Here is a 13,003-nt window from a genome sequence, read left to right as displayed (position 1 = left end):
AATCCAAACCCACAACCCTGCACTTCCCAAGCCTAACCCATCTAGCCTGCACATCCCTGGACACTATGGGCAATTTAGAATGGCCAATCCACCTAACCTGAACATCTTTGGACTTTAGGAGGAAATTGGAGCACCTGGAGGAAAACCACACAGACATCGTCAGAATGAGCAAAGTTCACACAGACAGTTGCTCAGGTTCATGGTGCTGTGAGGCAGCAATGTTAACCACTGAGCCACTATGTTGTTTTAAAAAATAAATCTTCCACTTTTTATTCTAAATATATTAAAATTAGGATGAAGGACTGTTTGACTGGACAAATGATAAACTTGGTTGCAAGGGGGGAGGTGCCAGAGGAGGGGGACACCTTATATGGTTCCACTTTTCAAGAAGGGTAATAGAGATAAACCAAGGATTAATGGATGAGTAGGTGCCATATCAGTGGTAGGGAAATGATTGGAGAAAGTTTGGAAGGAAAGAATTAATTTCCACTTGTAGAGATAAAGTTTGGTCAGGGATAGTTAGCATGGTTTTATCAGAGGGAGGTCATGCCTAACAAATTTGATTGAATGTTTTGTGAAGGTGACCAGGTGTAGAGATAAGTTAGTGTATATGATATGGATTTCAGCAAAGCCTTTGACATGAGAGGCTGATAAAGAAGGTAAAGCCACATGGGACCCAGGGCAAGTTGGATCCAAAATTGGCTTAGTGGCAGGAGACTGAGGGTGGTGGTCAAAGACTACTTGTGTGATTGGAGGCCGATGTCCAATGGTGTACCACAGGGATTAGTGCTTGGCCATTTATTGCTCTTGATGTATACATAAACACTATAGCCAAAATGTAGTAAGATGATAGGTAAGTTTGCAGATGACACCAAGAGTGCTTAAGCAGTTGACAGTGAGGAAGAAGGTCTTAGGTTTAGGGAAGCTGTAGCCGAACTGGTCAGATGGACAGATGAGCAGCAGATGGAATTTAACTCTGAAAAGTGTGAGGTGATGCACTTTGGGAGAGGTAACAAGACATGGGAGTGCTCAATGAATGGCAGGACACTAGAAAGTTCAAGGCTAAAAAAGGATCTTGGGGTGGTTGTCCACAATTCTCTGAAGGTAGGAGGAGAGGTCAATAGGTAAGTTAAGAAGGTATATGAGACAGTAGCCTTTTTTAGCCATGGCACTGATTATGAAATGAGAAAGATTATATTGGAACTTTGGTGAGGCCACCACTGGATTTCTGTGTGCAGTTCTGGTCACCACAGTATAGAAAGGATGTGATTGCACTGGAGGGGGTGCAATGGAAATTCACCAGGATGTTGCCTGGAATAGAGCAACTTACCTATGAAGAGAGACTGGAAAAGCTCAGATTGTTTTCTTTAGAGACGAGAAGGCTGATGGAGATCTGATTGAGGTGTATACAGTTCTGAAGGGCATGACAAACTGGATAGAGCTATTCTCCTTAGTTTAAGGGTCAACAATAAAGGGCATAATTTTAAAGTGAAACATCTATTCACTCAGAGGGTAGTGTGAATCTGGAATTCACTGCCTGGGAGGGTAATCGAGGCAGGATGCCTCGCAACCTGTAAAAAGTACTTGAATGAGCACTTGAAAAGTCATAACATTCAAGACTATGGGCCGATTGCTGCAAGTGTAGATTTACAATATAAAACAGAAATTGATGCCAAAACTCAACACAGAAGGACGTGTTTAGACTCCAAAGTTATTGAACTCGATGTTGAGACCTAGAGGCTGCGGAGTCGCCAAGTGGAAGATGAGATGCTCTTCGAGCTTGTGCTGAGGCTCACTGGAATACTGCAGCAGACCTGAGACAGACGTGTTGGCATGGGAACACAACGGTGTGTTGATGTTGCAGGCAATTGAAAGCTTGGGGTCAATTCTGTGGGCAGAACATAGGTGTTCTGCAAAGCAATCACCCAGTCTGCATTTCATCTCCCCTGCATAAAGGAAACCACTTTGTGAACAGGAAATACCATAGAATAAATTGAGTGGGGTACAGGCAAATCACTGTTTCATCTAGAAGGTATGACTGGGGCCTTGGATACTGAGGAGGGAGGATGTAAATGGGCAGGCGTTACACCTTCTGCAGTTGCATGGAAAGGGGCCATGGGGGAGGTGTTGGGAGTGGAGGAGGAGTGGACCAGGTTGTCCCAGAAGGAATGGCTCCAGTGAAATACTGACAGAAAAGGGGAGGGGAATATGTGTTTGTTCTTGCGATCCTGCTGGAGGTGACAGAAATGGTAGCTTATGATCCTGTGGATGTGTTACTGGTGGGGTGGTAACTGAGGATTGAAGGAGCCCAATCAATATTTGGGAAGGAAGGAAAGAGGTGAGGGCAAAGGTGTGAGAGATAGTCAGGCATGGCTAACAGCCCTGTCAACCCCAGTAACAGAGAATCTTGGGTTGACGGCAAAGGTGAACTTTTCTGAGGACCCCCGCGGAAGGTGGATTATCAGAACAGATATGACAGAGACAGATACTGGGAGACTGGGCTAGAGTCTTTACAGGAAGCACGATGTGAGGATGCATAGTCTATGGGATCAATGGGTTTGTAATGGAAATCGGTTGCAAGTCTTATCCAGAACTAACAACAGAGATGTTGAGGAAGGGAAGGAAGGAGTCAGAGATGGACCAGGTAAAGGTGAGAATAAAGTGGAAATTGGAATCAAAATTTATAACTTTTTCTGATGCTGAATGAAAAAGGGAAGCAGCACCGATGATGTCATCCATGTAATGGAGAAAGATTTGTGAGGAGGGACCTGGGCAGGACAAAGAATATTGTCCTACATGTACCCCACAAAGGGACAGGCATAATTCGGACCATGTAGGTATCCACAGCTATTCACTTAACCTGAAGAAAGTGAGAGGAGTTAAAGGAAAAGTTGTTCTGTGTTGAGTAGAAAAGTAGAAAGAAATAAGTTCCATGGAGCAGGAACTGATAGAAAGAATGAATCTGCCTGGGCAGTCCTGTTTGTGGCTATTAGGGAGATGGTAGAAGTGGGCTGAACTGGTTTGGGAGCCTATGAGCTGGGAAGCTGTCAGGGGGAGATCCTCAGACAAGATAGTATTGATGACATTCGTGGACACAATGGCCTGATGCTCAATGGTCATGGTCCGGGGGAGTTAGGAGGAGGTATCTGAGAGCTGGTGCTCAGTCTCAACAATGTAGAGGTCAGTACACCAAACAACAACAGTACCTTGTCAGTAGCCTAGATGACAAAGTCAGGATTGGCTCTGAGATCATGGAGTGCACTCAGTTCAGAGACCGCATGTTTGAATGGTGAGGGGGGGGAGCAGAGAAATTAAGGTAACTGATGTCATGTCAACAGTTCTTACCGAACAAGTAAATGACCAAAGAGAGATTTCCAGATGGAGGGAGAGTGTTTGAAATGGCTGAAGCTGTCTGTGGGATGGGCAGAGGACTCCTGTCCAAAGAAATGTGCATGGAGATTGAGGTAATGGAAGAAATATTCATTGAGATGGGGGTGCACAGGAATAAAACTAAGTCACTAATCTTGGAATATTAACTCTGCTTTCTTCCCACACATGCTGCTAGACCTGCTGAGTTTCTCTAGCAATTTCTGTTTTTGTTTCAGATCTCCATCATCCACAGATATTTGTTTTATTCTAGTGCAGATTTATGATAGTTTCTGAAGATGGAGCTGACCTTTATGACTCTGCTGCTGGGCAGTACTTTGCTTTAGTCATCTTCCTCTGAATGCATCGACTAGTCTTTTTTTATTTCAAAAATATACTTTATTCATAAAATTATTTTGATATCTATACAATTGGTCATGCCATACATACGTTTACACTCCATTTCTTTACATACAGAGATCGGAATTAATCATTCGTATATACAGCTCTATATGTTTACCATCCATATATTTAGCTGAGGCTTCAGCGGAGCCCACTTACTGAGTGGGCCCCCTGTTCTTCTTTGGCAGGCAGACGTTACACGGTGGTCTTTCCCCATCGCGCCTTGGTGGCAGCTTCCCCAAGCTTCATCGTGTCCCTCAACACGTAGGCCTTACCCTTGGAATGTGCCAGTCTGCAACACTCAGTTGGGGTCAGCTCCTTCAGCTGGAAGATCAACAGGTTTCGGACAGACGAAAGAGCATTTTTGACCAAGTTGATGATCCTCCAGGCACAGTTGATGTTCGTCTCGGTGTGCATCCCGGGGAACAGACCGTAGAGCACGGAGTCCTGCGTCACGGAGCTGCTCAGGATGAACCTCGACAAACACCACTGCATTCGCCTCCAGACTTCCTTCATGTAGGCATATTCCAGAAGGAGGTGTGTGACAGTTGCGTCCCCTCTGCAGCCGCTTCGAGGGCAGGGTGCGGTGCGGCAGAGAGTCCGACGTGCATAAAGGATCTCACAGGCAGAGCCCTTCTCACCACCAGCCAAGCCATGTCTTGGTGCTTGTTGGAAAGTTCTGGCAATGAGACATTCTGCCAAATGGCTTTGACAGTCTGCTCAGGGAACCGCTCGATAGGATCCGCCCTCTCCTTTTCCCGAAGTGCTGACCACTTCCTGATGTGTGGTCAAAAGTGTTTTTCTGAATGCATCCAACTTTTTTTTTAATTTCAAAAATATACTTTATTCATAAAATAATTTGATGGTCTGTACAGTTAGTCATGCCATACATACGTAAACATTTACATACAGAGATCAGAATTTATTTTTATATACAGGTCTGTACGTTTATCAATCATATGTCCATATATTTAGCTGAGGCATCAGCAGAGCCCAACTGGCTGCATGGGCCCCCTGTTCTTCTTAGGCAGGCAGATGTTACACGGTGGTCTTTCCCCACCGCGCCTTGGCGGCAGCTGCCCCAAGCTTCAGCGCGTCCCTCAACACATAGTCCTGGACCTTGGAATGTGCCAGTCTGCAACACTCAGTCGGGGTCAACTCCTTCAGTTGGAAGATCAACAGGTTTCGGACCGCCTAGAGAACATCCTTCACCGAGTTGACAATCCTTCAGGCGTAGTTGATGCTCGTCTCAGTGTGCGTCCCGGGGAACAGACCGTACAGCACGGAGTCCCGCGTCATGGCGCTGCTCAGGATGAACCTCGACAAACACCACTACATTCCTCTCCAGACTTCTTCTGCATAGGCACATTCCAGAAGGAGGTGTGTGACAGTCTCGCTCCCCCCGCAGCCGCTTCGAGGGCAGCGTGCGGTGCGGCTGAGAGTCCGGGCGTGCATAAAGGATCTCACAGGCAGAGCCCTTCTCACCACCAGCCAAGCCATGCCCACTAGTTTGTGACAGACAAAAGGTTGCTGTTTTTCTTATAAAAAGTCTCTGACTTATCAGATAAAAGTCATAGCTTACTTTTATCAGATAAAAGTCATAGTTTTATTCAAATTGACTGCAAAGAATGATAAGATTGCTCCTGCACTGGGAAAAAACTGAACACTTCTCTCTCTCCCTTTGTAACTTGTTCCCAGCTCCAAGTTGATCAGTTCTTTGAAAACCAAGTCATAGTTGTTGGCAAGTCTCATCAGGAACTAGTCATTGCTAGTAGGCCAATCAACTTCTCGTTGCCAGCAGAAGTCACATTTGCATACTCGTTTGACTCCAAATCATTTACAATCAAAACCCAATTCCTTCTCATTCAAACAGTTTATACAATACCTGCACAGGACCTCCAACCAGCACTATACACCAGATATATTGATGACATTTTCTTCCTCTGGACCCATGGCAAGGAGTCACTGAAACAACTACACAGTGATATCAACAAGTTCCATCCCACCATCAGACTTACGATGAACTACGCTGTCTCATTCTTGGACACACTCATCTCCATCAAAGACGGGCACCTCAGTAGCTCACTCTACCACAAGCCCACGGATAACCTCACAATGCTGCACTTCTCCAGCTTCCACCCGAAACATATTAAAACAACCATCCCCTATGGACAGGCCCTACGTATGGACAGGATCTTTTCAGATGCGGAGGAATGCCATGGACACGTGAAGGTGCTGAAGGGCACCTCCACATTATGGACACGATAACGTTAGTTGCTTTTAAAACTGCAACCACTGTTTCAAACGCTGGCTTTGAAAACAGCACTTTCTCATTTCAGCCCCTAGATTTTAAAAGTGCAAAATATAAAGACAGGTTCCTTACAAAGTTTTAAATTCCAAGAAAATTAACATTTCCCTGACAGTCTTCAGGATGTATCTACACCAAATGGAGGGCAGTGGTTGAAGAGGGCAGCTCACATCCCTTTCATCAGAGCAACTAAGGATGGGCAATAAATGTTGGCTCAGCCATTGAGACCCACATTCCATAAATGCCTAAATAGAAGTTAATAAAACTAACTTTGCGTACTGATTTGTTCCATAGAGGATAATGATATCAAAACAAGTACATTTCACTAGATTTAAGCTAATAGACAATGTAAACAGTTGTAACCTTTGCAATTGTTCAGAACTACAGTCACAGACCTCAAAGCGCCAGGGAGCGGGATTCAATTTCAGCCTCTGGCGACTGTCTGTGTAGAGTTTGCACATTCTCCTCATGACTGCGTGAGTTTTCTCTGGGTACTCTGGTTTCCTTCCACAGTCCAAAGATGTGCAGGTCGGGTGAATTGGCCATGCTAAGTTGCCCATAGTGTTCGGAGAGGTGCATTAGGTTAGGCTAGATGCATTAGTCAGGGGAAATGTAGAGTAATAGGGTAGGGGAGTGGGTCAGGGTGGGATACTCTTCAGAGGGTTGGTGTGGACTCGTTGAGCCTTATGGCTTGTTTCCGCACTGTAGGGATTTGATAATCTATGATTCTATGAAGTTAATTTAGTAAGCCCCTCCCCATCCCTGCAATAAATACATTGCAATCAGAAGAACATAAGTTTGTTGGTCTAAATCTTGGCACATCAGCATTTTTTTCCAACTCTGGAGAGATTTTGGAGGTTAAGTTTAGAATTGACCTGTTATGATGTCAGATTATGGGACTATCGGACATTGGACTTGTTTTATCATTGATAGAATATATATGTGACAGATATAACTGATATTGTTAATATCAAAGCAATACGGTGATTCAATTAAACTGTCCTTTTTAGCAAAAATGGAAATCAAAATTAAGTTAACTGCAGTTAAGATAATTCGTTTGAGGGAGGTGATGACCTACTGATATTAATCCAGAGACCGAGGTTCAAATCTGGGGACCTAGGTTCAAATCTTTCCATGGCAGATGGTGGAATTTGAATTCAATTAAAAAAAACAGTCTGGAGCTAAGAATCTAATGATGACCAAGAAGCCATTGTCAATTGTCAGGAAAAACCCATCTTGTTCACTAATGTCCTTGAGGGAAGGAAACTGTCATCTTTTTTAATAGATATTTTTATTAGAAATTTAACATTTTTACAAGTTTACAAAAATAAACAAAACTCTCAAGTACAAACAATTAAATCTTAAATAAATAATAACCAAAATTTAACAAAAGAAAAATACCGAGAAAGAAAAAAAACAAAACTCAACTAACTACTAATCTAACCTACAACTAACCGGAGTGTATAATTAAGTCTCTTACATTATTCAAATAAGAGAAAGAAAAAAAAACCAATGGATAACATAGAAATTGGGTAGTGAGATACATGTTCAGAATGTGTTAACATCAAATGTAACAAAACCCGTATTCGTGTGGGATTCCTCTCCCAAGGGGCCCCGGACCAGCCAGGTTCGTAATCTCAATTAAATAAAAGCCCTTGTTAGGATAGCCGAAATATCTGTATTCATATAATTCAAGAAGGTAGTTGAAGCAAACCCTCTGTTAAGAAAACAGCAGTTCAGAAGGTGGCTAATAACTATGAAAAAAGACATGGATGTGTCACAAATGACTGATAGGATACAAGAATAGAAATACCGAGTAGATGTGGTTGGTATCCGAGAGGGAACAACTGTTCACAAGAGCAGCCAGAAGTAAAAGTGAATTTCTAATTCCTGTTCATTTCCCTCTTGAATTAATGCTTCATTGTCCTTTTAAAGCATTTCCATTTAGATTATTATAGTGGAATATAAAAAGACTTCAGTTCATTTTTGTATCGTTTGCATGGTGTCTTGAACAAAACTGTTTCTATTGGATAAATCTAACACTTCTATGACATTTTGAGATCAATTTATGGGAATTTGCTTTTTTAATAATAGAATAATTGGCACTGGGGATGTTCCCTCTTAGGTTCTTTCTCTCCATCTCCTGTTGATATATCATTGAAGAGTTAAATAAAACTCCTACATGTTTGTTTTAGTTAATTTGAATTTTGATCTCCTTCTTCACTTTATAGTTTATTAGTATTGGGAAAGTACTCATTTGCATGGTTAACATATGCCACATCATCATCAATTTTCTCTCAATTTTATCATAATGCACATTATGTTTCCTTATCTGTTTTATGAGTAGTTAAATATCGTGCTATTAAACTGTTATAGTACATAATGGCATAACTTGCAATATAACAGATATTTCAAATTCCTTGTAAGTTTTTTTTGGGTTGTTGCAAACTGATATTTCTGATACACTCACAAGGTCAGGCCGTTAACTCCTTTCAGCAGGTGATGCAGCACAGATTAGGGAACTGGGTCAGGATGAACTATCCAAAATCATTTTAACTGTTCAACACAATTCTCCTGACAAACTGATCGATAATTTGCTTTTCAAATTGGACAAATTAAATCGCATCTTGCATACGTTTTAATTTCTTTGGATGATGCAAAATTTGAATTAAGTCTATTTAATGGCACAAGATGTCGGTATTTTAACAATTTACAAACACACAAGTTGGAATTGTACAAATAAAATAATTCTAATCTTTTCAAAGAATAGTTTGCACTTTGACTAATCTTCAGATTAAGTGACTTCCTTCTAATATTTTGACAGCTGGAATCTATCCTTAGAGGCAACACAGGAAGCTGCATTTCTGGTTATTTCTTTACAAATGCTGATCTTGTATATTGTCAGAAAGTGGCGATTCTGTGATATTAACTAAAACTCTTTAGCCTGCAGTTCATACGAACACTGCCTCCCACTGTAATCACAGACTCATATCTTTAATTCAGAAGACTTTGCAAATTGTCAAATTGGCTAAGTGATGACCAGTTAGTATGACATTTAAACTTGAGAAAATTCTGGAAAATATCTTATGAGATAACATCAAAGTATGTTGAGATCATAAGGGAAAGACAGAATCCTTTTAGAGGTACTAAGCCACACATGACGATTATGCTTGAAATATATAGAGGATGAGAAATATCGAATAGGTATAATCTTCATGGGCTTTCAGAACCTTTTTATGATGGTCTACACTGTGACTTTTAAATGCATTGCATCACTGATAAAAGAACTGGTTAGTAGACTGGCTAAGCCTCAAAAGCAGGATAAGCTGATGAATGGAGAGAGTTTGTAAGGAGTTTCTCAGATGACCTGTTTTCAGTCCTGTTTCCACATTATAAAGTGAGGGAGATCCCAGAAATAACACAACCAATACACAATATGTAATCAGGTTCCTATTGTACAGAAAATGGATAATATGGAACTTGCTGGGTAAATGAAATTTTAAAGTGCACCCTATCACTAGAAAGTGTTTAAATATCCAACAATTTATGGTGAGAAAGAGATAAGTTGTGTGTTTCAAACTGCAAAAAATATCTGGAGAGTTGTGAAGTTAGCCTTGCAAAAACAGCAGTACATCTTCAGCCTCCCCATAAGTTTCAAACAATTGCTGCATTATTCGTTGGAATGAATTAAACTCACTGCAGAAAATTAGGATTTATGCTTAATGATCCATAGAGCATACTCCTGTTTGAAATGTCACTCAACAGCTCCAGCTCAGAAATGTTACACTTGAAAATGTGGAGTCTCATTCCTGTTGGAAATAAACTGTCCCTTGAGGCGTTTAAACTGTGAAGACCTAATTGCTTCGTCTTGATTGCTTTCTTTTTAGTGCAATGTACCCGAACTTGCAAATGTTTTAGCATAAATCACTTTCAGCACAATTTGAATTTCCATGATCTCCCACTCCAGTTTGAGAAAATCATAGTAAGATGCAGAACCCGTCCACAAAACTGGCTGTACCCCTTAGTGAACAGATCATCTCCCATGTGTCCGCTAAATGTATTGGTTTGCAGGTGTTCAAGGAGGCTCCAGAATTTAAGTTGGAATTCTTGGGCAGTGACCTCAATGGCTACATATTAAAAGCTTCTGAATTTAAATTCACTATGAAAGTGACTATGCTACTCCAAAGCACAAGCAAATACAGTAAACTTTGTTTTAACTGTCACTGCATGAACTGGCATTCTTGGTAAACTGGGAAAAATTATATACCACAAATACCGTGAAAATTACTATCTTATTCTGCATAACTATATAGCTTTTTAAATTTATTTACTTCTGTAAAAATATACTTGCTGTTCAATTGAATGGGCCACATGAACTATCAATAGTTAATTCAATTTCAAGTCAATTTCTCCTCAAATACCGTGATCTACCAAGAGGTCCGAGTGGTCAGTTGAGGGTGCGAGTAAGAAGGCTCTCTGCTGGTAAGTTTCATTGAAGGCAAAGTTGCTTTATTATTTAAGTGATTTATGCCATAAATAAAGTATAACAGTGATGTGTATACCCTTTGCATTATATTTCTATTACTTAGTGTGTGTTTTTACATTGATTATGTAGATCGCTCGACAGTCATAGAGTCCTACAGCATGTAGACATGCCCTTTGGCCCAAACTGGTCCATGACAACCAAAATGTCCACCCACATTAACCCCATTTCTTCACATGGCCCACATCCTTTTAATCCTTTCCTATCCATGTATTTGTCCAAATGCCTTTTAAATGTTGTTAACGTACTCACTTCAACCACTTCTGCTGGCAGCTCATTCCATATCCATACCACCCTCTGTGTAAAGAAGTTGCCCTTCAGGTTCCCTTTTGTTCTTTCCTGTCTAACCTTAAACTGATGACCTCTTGTCCTTGGTTCCCCCAACTCTGGGAAACAGACTGAGTGCATTCACCCAATCCATGTCTCGCATGATCTTATTTAACTCTGTAAGGTCCCCCCTCAGTCTCCTATGCTCTAAAGAAAAAAGCCCTACCTTGTCCAATGCATCCCTATAACTCAGACCATTGAGTCCTGGCAACATCTTTATAAATGTCTTCTGCACTCGTTCCAGTTTAATAACATCCTCCCTATAACAAGGTGACCGAACTGAACACATTATTCTATGTGTGATCTCACCAATGTCCTGTGTAACTGCAACATAACTTCCCAACTTCTATACTCAATGCCCTGACCGATAAAGACCAGCGTACCAAAGCCTTCTTAACTGCACCGGGTAGAAGCGGGTACTGCAGACGCTGGAGATCAGAGTCAAGATTAGTGTGGTGCTGAAAAAGCACAGCAAGTCAGGCAGCATCCAAGAAATTGACATTTCGAGCAAAAGCCCTTCATCAGGAAATGAAGGCCTGAGGAAGAGCTTTTGCCCGAAACGTCAATTTTCCTGCTTCTCAGATGCTGCCTGACCTGCTGTGCTTTTCCAACAGCACTCTAATCTTGACTTCTTAACCACACCGTCTACCTGTGACTCCACTTTCAGAGAACTGTGAACCTGAACTCCAAGGTCCCTCTGTTCCACTACACTCCTTCAGGCCCTACCATTCACCATGAAACTCCTACCTTGATTTGACTTTCCAAAATGCAAGACCTCATATTTAGCTATATTAAACTCCATTTGCCACTTCTCAGCCCACTTCCCCAATTGATCAAGGTCCTGCTGCAATTCCTGATACCCTTCCTCACTGTCCATGATATCACCTATTTTAGTGTCATCTGCAAACTTATTAATCATGCCTCGTACATTCTCATCCAAATCATTGATATAGAAAACAAACAGTAATGGGCCCAGCACCGACCCCTGAGGCACTCCACTAGTACAGGCCTCCAGTCCGACAAGCATCTCTCCACTATTACCCTCTGCTTCCTACCAACAAGCCAATTTTGTATCCAATTTGCCAGCGCCCCCTGAGGGGAGCTCATGTGGAATCTTATCAAAGGCCTTACTGAAGGTACCATGTGGAATCTTATCAGAGGCCTTAATGAAATCCATATAGACTACATCTACCACCCTGCCCTCGTCAACCTTCCTGATCACTTCGTAAAAGAACTCTAACACAATTGTGAGGCACAATCTCCCACTCACAAAGTGTTCTTAATCAAACCCTGTCTTTCCAAATGCGTGTATAGCTTATCCTTCAGAATCCTCTCAAGTAACAACCATCACAGATGCTGGGCTTGCTGGTATACAGTTCCCAGGTTTTTATTTTCAGTCCTTCCTGAATAATGGCATAACATTGGCTGCCCTCCAGTCTTCCAGGACCTCAGCCATGGCTAATGATGATGAAAAACTATCAGCCAATTATCAGGAATATCTGATCAATCAGCACATTCCTGGTCCCATAGATGCCAGATAATAAAGTTTACTGTAGTTCCATATAATTCTTTAAAATACATTTTCAACTACATTTGGAGCCTGAATGGATCTATCTTTGATTCATCTTAATTTCCAACATATATGCTGTCACTCAGCAATGTAATCAGAAAGCACAGGGTTATTTCACATATATTGACAACACACAGTTCACAGTTCACCTCTGCAGACTCCGCCACTGTCTCAGAATTGTCAGATTGTTTTTATTTAATATCCAATACCAGTTGAGCAAGCATTTCCTCCAAACAGGTGTTGGGAAGCTGCCAGAAACTGCTTTCATGAATCACCGTCTCCATCCTGCTCTTTGACAAATTGTTGACAATGAGCTAAACTGTTTGCAGTGTTGTGTCACATTTGTCCCCAAGGTAGGCTTCTGATTACATATTCATGCCACTAAATATTTCCATCCTCATGGCATTGCCATGCTTGGCCCACTTCCCCAGCTGATCAAGATCCTGCTGCAATTTCTGACAACTTTCCTCACTGTCCATGATACCAC

Source organism: Chiloscyllium plagiosum, unplaced genomic scaffold (genome assembly GCF_037043375.1).
Source record: "Chiloscyllium plagiosum isolate Xiang-an unplaced genomic scaffold, Cpla_swu_hap1 HiC_scaffold_39, whole genome shotgun sequence".
Taxonomy (NCBI): domain Eukaryota; kingdom Metazoa; phylum Chordata; class Chondrichthyes; order Orectolobiformes; family Hemiscylliidae; genus Chiloscyllium; species Chiloscyllium plagiosum.
This window is presented reverse-complemented; position numbering follows the sequence as displayed.